Source organism: Leucopleurus acutus (assembly GCF_964270905.1).
Source record: "Leucopleurus acutus genome assembly, chromosome: 20".
Taxonomy (NCBI): Eukaryota; Metazoa; Chordata; class Mammalia; order Artiodactyla; family Delphinidae; genus Leucopleurus; species Leucopleurus acutus.
In genome coordinates, this window is record NC_139162.1 from 24,018,605 (window position 1) to 24,031,460 (window position 12,856).

Sequence of the window (12,856 nt, forward strand, 5' to 3'; positions counted from 1 at the left end):
GCGGAATGACCTGCTGTGCCATGAACCCTGAGCCAAAAAACTATCTTAAAATATCTCGGGGTGTGGATGATCACAGGGGAGGTCTTAGAGTGATGGGGCCAAAATTTTAACCTTCAAATGACGGAAAGTGAGGGAAAAGCCCATGGGAAGGCATGTTTGTTTCACATCAAATGTAGAAATAACACATGACATTGGAACCCTAGGAAGACCAATTGCAGGAAGTGAATTTTTAAATCTGTAAAGGTGTAGCTGCATTTAGATAGACATAATGTGAACAACATGTTTTAGACATGCAAGTAAAGCATCTGATAATTGTGTATTGATGTGTATTGATGGAACTTTTTTCTTTTAAACTGTCTTATGTAGCTTAGATAGGACAATGCAGACACAGAGAGAGAGACGGGGAGAGAGGAAGGAAGGAAGGGGGGAGGGAGGAAGGAGGGAGAGAGTTAAGAAAGAAGAACGAAAACAAAACCTGCTATACTCTGAATGTCAAAATGGAAATAGTCTATGTAAAGTTCTAAAAAACACAAATGTAATAGACTTATTTTAACAAGGTGCCAAAGTACTGTATGTTTAAGAAATTTATCGTTTTTCAACTTCCTAATTTATTTCTGGATGGTGACATTTTAATTTAAATAAACAGCAGCTGACAGCATGACACTGGAGTTGTTAATCCAACTATTCTTGTGCCTCACGTGGGTGTTAGGAATTCAGCTTACTATTTGCCGAGCAGTTTACCTGACAAGAGTCAGATTTCTTCCACCTAAGAAAGGAATAGAACTGTGGCTCTATACTTTTATTTAACTCTTACAAAAGATCAAGTTGCTACTCTCCTATAAAACAGTGGGCATTTTCCCCTAGACTACTCGCCTGTATCTGAAGGATTGGCATTGTTTCCATCTACAAAAAAAAGATACACATACATGTGCACACATACAAAGTAAAAGCTAAAATTCTAATAATAAAATTGAGTAATTTTAAACACTTAGACATCATAAATGTCGTTATAATCAAAACATTCACCTTCAGCAGTCATATGCCAAAGGGTGACCTCTTTTTAAAAATAATATTCTAACATTAGTTTCAATGTTTCTTAATTTCATCATGTCGAATTGCCCTCTATCGGTCTTATCTTTTGAGTGTTTTTATTTGTGATCCTTTGAGGATGGAGTGTATATATACGTGGCAGCAAATATCATTTAGCTAAGTTGGTGAATGCAGTTGGTGGAGAGAGTCTGATCAAAATATGTGCAGGTCAGTTTCAAGGATATGGTTGTGTGGGCCAGATTGTTGCTGGGGTAATGTAGCCAATCACAGAGTTATAAGCCAGACATTTTTGATCATAGAGAAACTGTCAAATGCTTTAGAATTTAAGTAAAACTCCACTGTTCATGCAAAACTCATCACACAAGTTCAGAGAGTCAATGGCATTGATATTTCAAAAATTACACATTGGCTTCACTTGTGATATTGACATGCATGCCTTTGGACCTCCTGGAATCTGGAGGTTTACCCTGTGGATTTTGACTGTTTCCAAGGTTTTAATGATTCCTCAACAGTTTTTATCCTCCGAAAAAAAATGCATTGTTTCATCCCCTTTCCTATGCAAGATCAAAATAAAAAAAAAAAGTTGATTCTTTGTTTTATGATTTTTGCAAATCAACATGAATGACTCATTCTGTGAAAAAATGTTTATGTTGTGTGTGTCCACTGCACTATCTTATCCTCAAATGAATCTATTTAGGCATGTTTATTAGAGTTCATATTTACATGAAGATAATCAGATCTTTGTCTGTTCAGCATAATTTTTGGACATATGGCTGACTGGTTGATACACACACTATTAACCTGCATTATAGTGTGCACTTGCATCATTCACACACAGTTGTTCAAATAGCTCCTGAATTCCTTGAATCCTTTGTGCTAGTCAGAACTCATGTTTGATTCATTATATCATTCCTAAGTCACTTTTAATAGCTCAAATATCTCATTTTTATATTTAACATTTTCCCAAATTCATTTTTGTTATCCACACTAAATAGCGTTCACTTATATAAGTTCAACATAGATACACTTTCAGTCATGTCTCATAATACCATACAAATGGCTGACTCACTTTGAAATTAGAATATTCATTATCACATTCATGCAAAACAAATGTCAAAGGCTGAATTAGCACTAAATTCATAGTCATCTCAATATTTTTCAACAATTAATGTCTGCTTTATAACAGCCTCAGAGAAAGGAGTGCAGGTGGCTTTGAAATGTCTAGTTTGCCTGGAAGATATGGATTTAAGGCTAAACTCGAGGGGGTCAGCTTCCTGGGAGATGATGCAGCTGAAAATCATTAGCAATAATCAAGCACAAGCCGTTAAAAAAACTCAATCCCTAAAAAATCTTCTGGATTGAGTGAGGCTTTGTAAAGAGTTCTTTAAAACATCTCACAAAATGAAAACCAGCATCTACATGAACGTAGGGAATTCTACTGCACTTGACTCTTTTCCGCTGGACTCATTTAAACAAAGAGTCCAAAAAAAAAGAAAGAAAAGAAAAGAAAAAGAAAGAAGGGAGGCCACCTTCCTCTAAGATAGATCTCTAGTTCATGGTACATCTGTGTTAAATTGGCATAGGTTTACTCTGAAAGTAGAACTGGAAGTCCTGTCTCTTCCTCCCACCTTCCCACAATTCTGAAGTAAAAGATGGCATTTTCTTGAATTGGTTCCCTTAAGAGAGTAACAACCACCCATGACAAAGAGAGTTCACAGTCAATATTGTAAAAAATCAACGGGAATCCCTTTTGATTAGAATCCTTTTAAATAATCCCTCCACTTCAAAATTAGATGTTGATGTGGTATTTTCTGATGGCTAGTTACTCTTATTTAAATCAATTTTCCCCCAATAGTTACAGGTAATTTATCTTAAGTTAAAAGTTATAAGGTGACGTATACCTTTAGTCTCCGATGCAATAATGCCGTGATAGAGTCATCTACAAATTACTTGGCCCTCAGTTTAACAGGATGAATAAAAAGATTCTCCCCACTTGCTCCTCTTTAATGGCCAAAGCAGAAATGAGCGTGTGGGTTGAGGATTTCAAAATTAGAAGGCAAGCTATCTGAAAGTTCATGTGTCTAATAGGATGATAGGTTTTGATCAGACAGTAGATATCTGTCGAACACAAACTGTATGCCAAGACTTGGCTGGTACTGGGAATTTAGTGGCAGACAAACATCAGTCTTTTTCCCTCATAGAGTTTTCCCTCTGGTAGGCACTTGAGAAAATTAGATGTGGCAGAATTGCAAGAAAATACCTCAAATCCTCTGGGCAGAAAGGAGGTTGAAGAGATGAGAGGAAATGGAACTATCTTAATGAAAAGACCGCTTAGTATAGGACGCATTCCACAAGAGATAGGAAACATCTATCAAGTGCTGAAAAGGAGTCAGCTGGGGATAAACCAGGTTCTGTCTGAAGAGAATGGTACTCTGGTGGGATGGGTGGAGGACCAGGTAACAGCTCCTTCAGGAGAAACCAGTATCTTCCTTCACTATGATAACACCATACTCAAAACCAAACATGAAAGAGAAATAGAGAACATCAGTGATCAGTGTTGGACAGAGGGCCTTCCATAACTCTGTTCCACATCTTGTCTCCTCAGTAGGGTCTTTCTAAGATTTCAGGTGCTTACCTCTTGCTTACCATACATACAGAATTAGGGTAATGTGCTCCAGATGGTTCACTGACACAGGGACTGAACTGAAAATACTGTGTTTCCAGGGGTGACTCAAGGCCTCTTGTTTAGTCTCAGAGAATATTTATTGTTTGAGAATTAGTTAGCAACCGACCTCTTCAGCTATTTTTCCTTCAGGAAGGAGCTTCCCCTGTTACTATAAATAAATCTAGTGGAGTATAATTTGAGCTTCATCACCATCTGTAGAAGTCGAGATGTTCTATTTAGCATCAAGTTAATTACGTCTGGGTTAAAAACATACCTTGGTTTATCTCTTTTAATCCCTTCTATCTCTGACCAGTACTGCAGCAATATAAAGTTTGCTTATCCTGGGAATATCACAGGTCAAAAAAGATAATAGCCCATACTTATAGATACATATCTAGCCAATGCTTGTCATGTAGTAATGGATATCCACAAAATTTTAGAATGATTCTGATTTAGCAGTGACAAATATTTCAATAATTAGTTTCTCAGATATTACCATGGAAACACTTGTTTTATTCACAGACACAGAGTGCACAAATGAAAAATCATTTATTTATTGAACAGTATTTATTGTGTATCTACAAGATGCTAAGTATTGTAATATGACCTGGGGAGACAATGTGAAAAGAACAAAAAGAGTGTTCTCTCCAATGGAACTGAATGAGGAAGACGGATAATAAAAAAACATAGAATGAGTCAATAATATAAATTTTGAAAACTGAGTTGAAGAAAACTACACAGTATAGACAGAAGAGAACAAAGAAAAAGCGGAGATCTACTTTACGGAGTGTTGTAAAGAAAGTTACTTTTTAAAGGGATATCATTTAGGCTGAAACTGAACAAAAATGAGAAAGGGTAGTCATACAAGAAGTGGAAACAAGAGCCTTCTAGCCAACAGAATAAGCTTGTGCAAAGACCCTGAAGGGAGAAAAACCTTGGTTTATTTGAAAAATTGAAGACATCTGTGGCTGAGTATAATAAGAGTAATAAGCAAATGTAATACGAGTGTAATAAGCAAGAATGAAATTGGACAAAAAGAGTATTATGTTTGAATAAAATCCATATACACACATGCAGACGCGTGCACCTGCAATTAAACAGGAAGAGCATCTAGAAGGTTGTAATTGCAAAAGATAAGGGTAGCCTGGCCTAAGGTGCTGGCAGTGGAGGTGGAGAGAGGTGACTGGGGAGGCTGCATGCTTCCATGAATGAAATAATACATACAGACATCTAACACGCAATCAACATCACCGTTCTGGGAGTTTGGCGTTGCAATGACATTTTACAGATATGGGGGCTGAGGCTGATAGAAAGAGTAAGGGTCTTAACTAAGGCCATGAAAAGTAGGAAAGATGGGCTTCAACGTCTATTCTTGGAGGTGCCCCAGTCCCTGTACTTTCTAGGATTTCACAATGCTTCCCAAGGAGCAGACTTTGAAATGCCATTGCCTGTGTGACACACTTTTTAGAAAAATAGTAATGAGAGTAAGATTCTGATCAAGAGTGAGCGCTTTTCAAAAGAAAAAAAAAAAAAAAAACTCCTGTGATCAATAACACACTCTATGCAAAAGCGTTCCACATAATAAGAAAAGTAGAATTATCCCTTGATAAATAGCAGCAATAAACAAGTTTGCTACCATATTTATATATATTTTTAGTTTCTGTTGGTCTTTTTCTAATAAATGTGAAACAATGAAATGAAATTATGGCATTTTATAACACTCATGAAACAATAAATATAGGAGACTTAATTTTAACTTTCCTGCCGGAGGGCATCTTTCAGGATCTATCTGCATACACAAGAGAGAGACAGGATTGATTTTAGAACACATGAAATTGATGGCCTCAACAAAATGCATAAAATATGATTTTCATTTTACTTTAGGTGAAGTAAGGGGAAGGCAGATTAGTGGAATGTATAAAACAATATTTGAAGAATTCACATGTAAAAAAGCATTTCAAGAGAATCATTAATAGAAGTATAACTTTTAGAGTGCAATTTTGACAGAGGGGGAAAAGCTAAAAGAAAAAGGCAAAAAAGTTTTAAAAAACTCAGAATTTTTGAAGGTTTGAAGGTTTGAAACTAGCACAATCTAAGTCTGAGTCACAGCTCTGCCATTTACTAGTTTTGTGACCTTGGGTCTTAACTGCTGTTAGTTTAAACTCTCACATTTTAGAAATATCTAGCTCAATATCAAGCGCTCAATAAATAACTGTAATTATTAGTAGTATATATTTTAACTAGTTTCATAGTTTCAAAAGCAAAATATTTTATTAGTATTGTCTTTGTTGTTTTTATTGCTGTTATTGTTATATATTTATGATCCTTGATTTGGAGCAAAACACTGTAAACAATGCCTAAATGGGTCAATATAAAAGAGGACAGTCTATTTCCCTGTATTGGAATAACTCTTCCTCTGATAATTTACAAGTGTATTTGTCAAGAGTGAAGAAAGGGCTTGTACGTCATTCCTCCCCATATGAATTTGTGGGCTAATATAATTATTTTTTTTTTTAAGTACAGCAGAATCAACTTACAGGAACACATACAATCTAAATCTTTTTTGAAGTCATGTTTGCAGCCTCTATATGCTTTGACTGAACCTCTTGTATGATTCCAAATCCACATGCTTTATTCTGGCCCTTCGCCTAAATATTAGGATTGATGATCCACAGAAAAAACAATGGTATAAAGGATTGTTTACAAATCTTGGGTCGTTACTGACTGATGTTCTCTCTTCATTTTATCTTCAACCTACAAGTTAGTAAATAAGAATTTAGATGGAAGCGTGGTATGCACATGTGTATGCTTGTTTTTATTTGTTTATGGAAGCCATGGTGATGAGCACGTCTTTTTCAAGAAAGTAAAAATGACACTAGCTATGAGGAGGTTTTAGTCTTATTAGGCTTTGTGTTAGTGACATAAATTGGGTAAGATGTGGTACCGAGAGAAGCTGATGTATTGTTGGAAGGGCAGAGATGCAAATGGAATTAGTGCTCTAACCACCAAGCTGTGTAGATACAACACCTTCAAAAGGAGATTAAAGAGGTCTCCGGGCCTTTAAGACTTATATTCTAGAGGGTAGCGTGTCTTAAAGTGACAGCCTGAGAAACACTTTTAGGGTACAGCATGTCGGTATATGGTATGGTGTGTGGTGTGTCTGGGTGTGTGTGTGCGCATGTTTTTCCCAATAAGGTTGGGAACCACTGTATTAACCGAAATTAAAGAACATTATCTTCTACTGGTTTTGTTTCACTGTAAGATCCCCTTGCATTTATAAATACATATGAATCCCCAAAGGGCTAGAACCAAATGGTCTTGGGCATTTACCAAACATAGCTGATTATAAAATCTTTTGAATTTCCTTCAGAGAAAACTATACAACTAGTGGCAAATGGAAGCCAGCTGGAAAAATCTTGCTTAAGAAGAATAAACAATAGGATGCATTTTCAGCCTAGGAAGTAATGTTTATGGTATTAATGAGGCATCAGGAAATATTCCTGTGAAGTTGTGTAGTGGAAGATGGAGAGGAGATAAGACTAAAAAGGCAGTTGAGACTTCTAAATTGTGTTAAAAACTGTGGACTTTACTAATGAGGTTTTCAAAGCACAGCAAGTGATGGAGTAATTTGTCAAAAATATTGATAATTTCAGAGATGCACAAAATACAGATGAAATATGCAGAGACAAGCAAAAGAAAATAAGAAACAGGAGAAACTGGAAAATTCAAACTTTGTGTAAATACATCCTTTAAGAGTCCTTGCTTTGTATCATTTTACCTTAACTTAGTTACAGTAAAGGGAAAGGGACTGTAAAAGAACGAAACTGAGGAAAATGTCAGAAGTTCTGTGGTGGATTAATGAAGGCGCAGGCCCCAGACGTCTACCGAGAGGACTGAGGACTTCACTTAGTGTTTAAAAGAAACATACGCAATCTAATCTACATTCTCCTGTTGTGTTTTCTATAGGTCAGACCTCTAAGATACATGCTCTCAATAGCGGCCTAATACTTTTTAAAGACAAAGACATATTCATGCAAAGAAATGTGACATGGGACGACACTTTGGGGAGGAAAAGAAAAATCTTGATAGAAACTGGATTGCCTTACAAATTATAAAAAAAGTATCCAGGAACTGTCCATTAAATGGATATGAGCAGTGCTCAATTTGAACTATGTTACACAGTTTTGAAATAACTGAGGATAATTGGGTCATGTGGGTTTTCATATAGTTTCCTCAAATTCCTGTATGTCCTCCTTTTTCAATGTTATCATTGGTATAACTTGATTTCTCTTGTAGACAAAATTTGTATTTGCAAAGACCGCTCTTTCAGGGGATGGCTCTTAGCCTATTTTGTTTTGTTCCCTTCAGTTATGGACACCATTGATAATCTGATAAAAGCTCTGGACTTTTCCTTCATATATGTGCATATATAAATAATTTCATACAATTTTACTTTCATGTATCATCTTTTCCTTCCTCAAGTTGAAGACTACTGCTCTAAGAAATAGAAGCTAGTATTTCAGGAACGTTTACATTGGTAACCAGAAATAAACTATCAATAATAGGCAAAAGAATGAATAGAAAACCAAATGTTAACATTGGTAACCAGAAATAAACTATCAATAATAGGCAAAAGAATGAATAGAAAACCAAAAATTATGCCGTACTGCCTTTGATGTCTCCTCACTCACTCTCTTTCCACCACCTTCGAAATCAAAAGGGAACCTTAATATCCATAAAGCAAAGTACATGAATGTCAAGAATGGATAAGTTCATCTTTATGCACTCTCCAAAATACTGGAAGTCTAAGCCCCAATTTAACTAAGTACACGTGCGGAAGATATGAATGCCAACAAGATTTTGAGGCAGTCTGACATGCGGAGCAGGAAGATGTAGGGAGTTTGTTACCTAATTTACTTGGGATCAGATGTTACAATGTCTTTGATGCACTAGCGTTCTGATAAATCTCTTCATACCTACCTCTCAAAGTTACATAAGAATTAGTAGTGATGCTAAAACATGCCTGACATGATTATTTATTCATCCATTCATTTATTCATTTAGACCATACTTATTAAAAAGCTACTATGTGCCAGACACTGTTCTAATAGCAGTGAGGGGGGGGGGAACCCCAACTCATCATCTAAGAACAAATCAATGAACAATAACTACAGGAACTCACAGGGGATATTCTAATAGATTCCAAGAGAGTTTTAAGGTTATCAACAGATCAGATAATCAGAAATGTGTTTGTTTGTTGGCTGCTTGCCTTTTGAAAAGTTAATAATGACAGTGAAACCTACTACTATTAACTTCTTTTGAGTTACTATAAAAAGCTAAAATAATGTTTAATAAACTATATTAATTAAAGCGATCTGAGGTTTAGCATTATTGATAAACAATGAATAGTTTTTTTAAAAAGAGTCAGAATTACGATATGGCCGACAGTTCTAAAAAAAAAATTTCTTTTCAGTTTTACGCTTAGAAAGGTCATTTGATTTCAAATCAGTACTCTCAAGAAATAGATCAGTCTGCTCCCATGGAAATTCGAGTATGGCCTTGAAATTCGTTTCCTTACGCCCGATCTCAGATATGCTTTGTTTTTCTGATAGAGAAGTACATTAGCTTTTACCTTCCCTTGAAATTAATCCACAATAAATTATCAAGCGTTAGATTTTTCAACTGCATCCTAACTTTATTGCTAGAAAGGAAAATATTTAAGCTAAATGCTGTATATTTACTAGTAAAAATCTATGACCTCTTCAGAAATTTTGATATCATTTTCATGAAATAGTTGTCCAATTACTTAAAAATCAGCTGATGTCCAAGTAGCTCACAGTGGGAAATGCATGCAGTTTTCATTTGCCATCAACTCAGTGTACCTATAACATCTGCTTGTGTGGAGGTGCACTTCCTTGAATAAATCTATTCTTTTTCTCCTGTTGTTTAAAGACAAATGTGTTCAGATGTCATTACATCAATGAAAATTTCAGCCTTTTAAATGTGGGTAACTTAACGCATTTTAATAGCATAAAGTCCTTCAAGTGATCTACCAGGCATCTACTCTCAGAGAAAATGATCAGACAGTGGCCACTGCACTAAAATAAAATGAAGTGTCAAAAATGGTTTAAACCAAAGTCTTAACCATAGCTAGTTCATAGGATATTTGGAAGTTAATTTAAAGATTCACCATTTCATCACTTTTTTCCCAACACGTCATGCACTGATTTTGATGTAAACTTGACAGTACAAACTCTTCTAATGAACAGTAATAAGAGACCTATGGACACCAATCTTCTCCCTTGACTCAAAAGAGTGGATCCCAGACTTAAGCATGCATCAGAATCACCTACAAGACTTTAAAAGGCAGATTTCTAGGCCCTGTCCCAAGACTTTTTGGTTCAGCAAGCTCAGAAATTGCATGGCTAACAGATTTCCTGACTTAAATAAATGGTGGAAAAAATATTTATTGCAGATGTAATATTTAGATCAAACTTCTGAGATGTGGTATGACAGGTGATTATACTCATTTACTTCAGGTAAGCTAAATTATTGCCTCTTTTGTTTTGGTTGTGAGAGCGTAACATGTAGATTCACTCGCCAGCACGTATGAGTCTTTTTCATGCAGATGACTTAGAAATGGTATTGCTTGTAGGAGCTCTAGCCATTAAATACACGTTAAGAATGCTCTTAGTTACGAATGATTCCCACCCCAGAATACTGTTTTTTTTTTAGCGATGTTGAGCATCTTTTCATGTGTTTTTTAAAATATCTTTATTGGAGTATAATTGCTTTACAATAGTTTGTTAGTTTCTGCTTTATAACAAAGTGAATCAGCTATACATATACATATGTTCCCATCTCTCTTCCCTCTTGCGTCTCCCTCCCTCCCACCCTCCCACCCTCCCTATCCCACCCCTCTCGGTGGTCACAAAGCACCGAGCTGATCTCCCTGTGCTATGCGGCTGCTTCCCACTAGCTATCTATTTTATGTTTGGTAGTGTATATATGTCCATGCCGCTCTCTCGCTTTGTCACAGCTTACCCTTCCCCCTCCCCCTATCCTCAAGTCCATTCTCTAGTAGGTCTGTGTCTTTATTCCCGTCTTGCCCCTAGGTTCTTCATGTCCTTTTTTTCCCCTTAGATTCCATATATGTGTGTTAGCATACGGTATTTGTTTTTCTCTTTCCAACTTACTTCACTCTGTATGACAGTCTCTAGGTCCATTCACCTCACTACAAATAACTCAGTTTTGTTCCTTTTTATGGCTGAGTAATATTCCATTGTATATATGTGCCACATCTTCTTTATCCATTCATCTGTCGATGGACACTTAGGTTGCTTCCATGTCCTGGCTATTGTAAATAGAGCTGCAATGAACATTTTGGTACATGACTCTTTTGAATTATGGTTTACTCAGGGTATATGCCCAGTAGTGGGATTGCTGGGTCATATAGTAGTTCTATTTTTAGTTTTTTAAGGAACCTCCACACCGGTCAGAATGGCCATCACCAAAAAGTCTACAAACAATAAATGCTGGAGAGGGTGTGGAGAAAAGGGAACCCTCTTGCACTGTTGGTGGGAATGTAAATTGATGCAGCCACTGTGGAGACATCCTTTCTTTGTTTGCTCTTTTTCTTCACATGCGCTCACACACTTCAGGAATGATTTCTTCAACAGGTGCACTTGGGAATAGAAGTTTTTTTTTTTTTTTTTTTTTTTGCGGTACGCGGGCGTCTCACTGCTGTGGCCTCTCCCGCTGCGGAGCACAGGCTCCGGACGCGCAGGCTCAGCGGCCGTGGCTCACGGGCCCAGCCTCTCCGCGGCATGTAGGATCCTCCCGGACCGGGGCACGAACCCACGTCCCCTGCATCGGCAGGCGGACTCTCAACCACTGTGCCACCAGGGAAGCCCTAGAAGTCTTTTTGAAACAAAACTGGGTAAAGGGAGAAGACGATGCTACATGTGCTCACAAGGAACTTTCCCCCCTTTGTTCTTCATAACTGCCTAAAAGAAGGCTCAAGTCAAATTATTCTGTTAAATATTTGTACATGTAGGTTGTCTATAAAAGAGTCATCTGTGTTTCAGTTTTTCCCCTTGTACTTTAATTCTTTCTTCTTTATAAAACTAGAAGCCCAAGGAATCTCTCTGCACCTAAATGTCAAGGCAAATATGCTAGCTGTTTAGATATAGTAAATATAATTGCTTTCCCACCTAATCTGATGGAAGCGAGGCCCGTTTGTGTAACATCTAAGTTGTTACACTTATCAATGTGCTATGTCATGAATAAATGGTAGTGACCTTAAGAAAAAATAATAAATAATAATGATGATGACTAATACTCATTGAACAGTTACTAGGAACCACCAGACACTGTATTAACAGATTGACATGAATTTACATAAAGAATTAAAACGACCCTATGAGAAAAGTATTCTTTTATTTAAAATTTAGAAATACTGAGTTTCAAAGAGTTAAGTAAATCCCTCCATTTCATGCAATGAGTAAAGGATAAGGCTATGACTTCTGTCAAGGCAGCTCGGAGTCCATCAACTTAATGACTATCTCACTGTCTCCACCATGAGTTATATTTTGTGCTATTTTTTGTTATATTGTTACTCAAGCTAAGTACAGTTATAAGACATTTCACAAGGTCTTTAACAGGAGTAAAACACCTACAAAGTAGGAATATGTTCCATTTACAAAAATGGAGAAATAGAAAATGAGAGAAGTTATTTCATTTATGCCCCAAATAACCTTGATGCACTGCTTATCATATAGCATGTGGGTGATAACAATGCAAAACTTCACAGCTATTGAAAATGTTCTTAAATTGTGGTGATATCTTATTTAGGTGATAAGTTACAAGGCAATGATGTCTCTTTCTCACAAAGAAGTGATCCATTTTTTTCTCTTTAATGACACTGACAAAGTTCAGTGGCACATAATTGTTTAAACTGACACAACATTAGGCATCATAATTCTCTAAATTTCACAAACCTGAGAGTACTTCCCTGTTAATTTTTTATGGTAAATCTGATTATACCCTTGACTATCATGCTTCATAGGCATTTTTTTTTTGGTAGAAATTATGTTGTAACTATTTACAGTAGTAGTTTAAGCTATAATTTTTACTACATTA

The 12,856-nt window shown here is 36.3% G+C and overlaps 1 protein-coding gene across 2 annotated transcripts in view; it reads left to right on the forward strand.

Moving 5' to 3' along the window:
• Positions 1-12,856, forward strand: part of CDH8 (cadherin 8) — a gene marked incomplete at both ends in the record, with an annotated part of 366,396 nt that overhangs the window by 295,538 nt on the left and 58,002 nt on the right. The window lies entirely within an intron of this gene.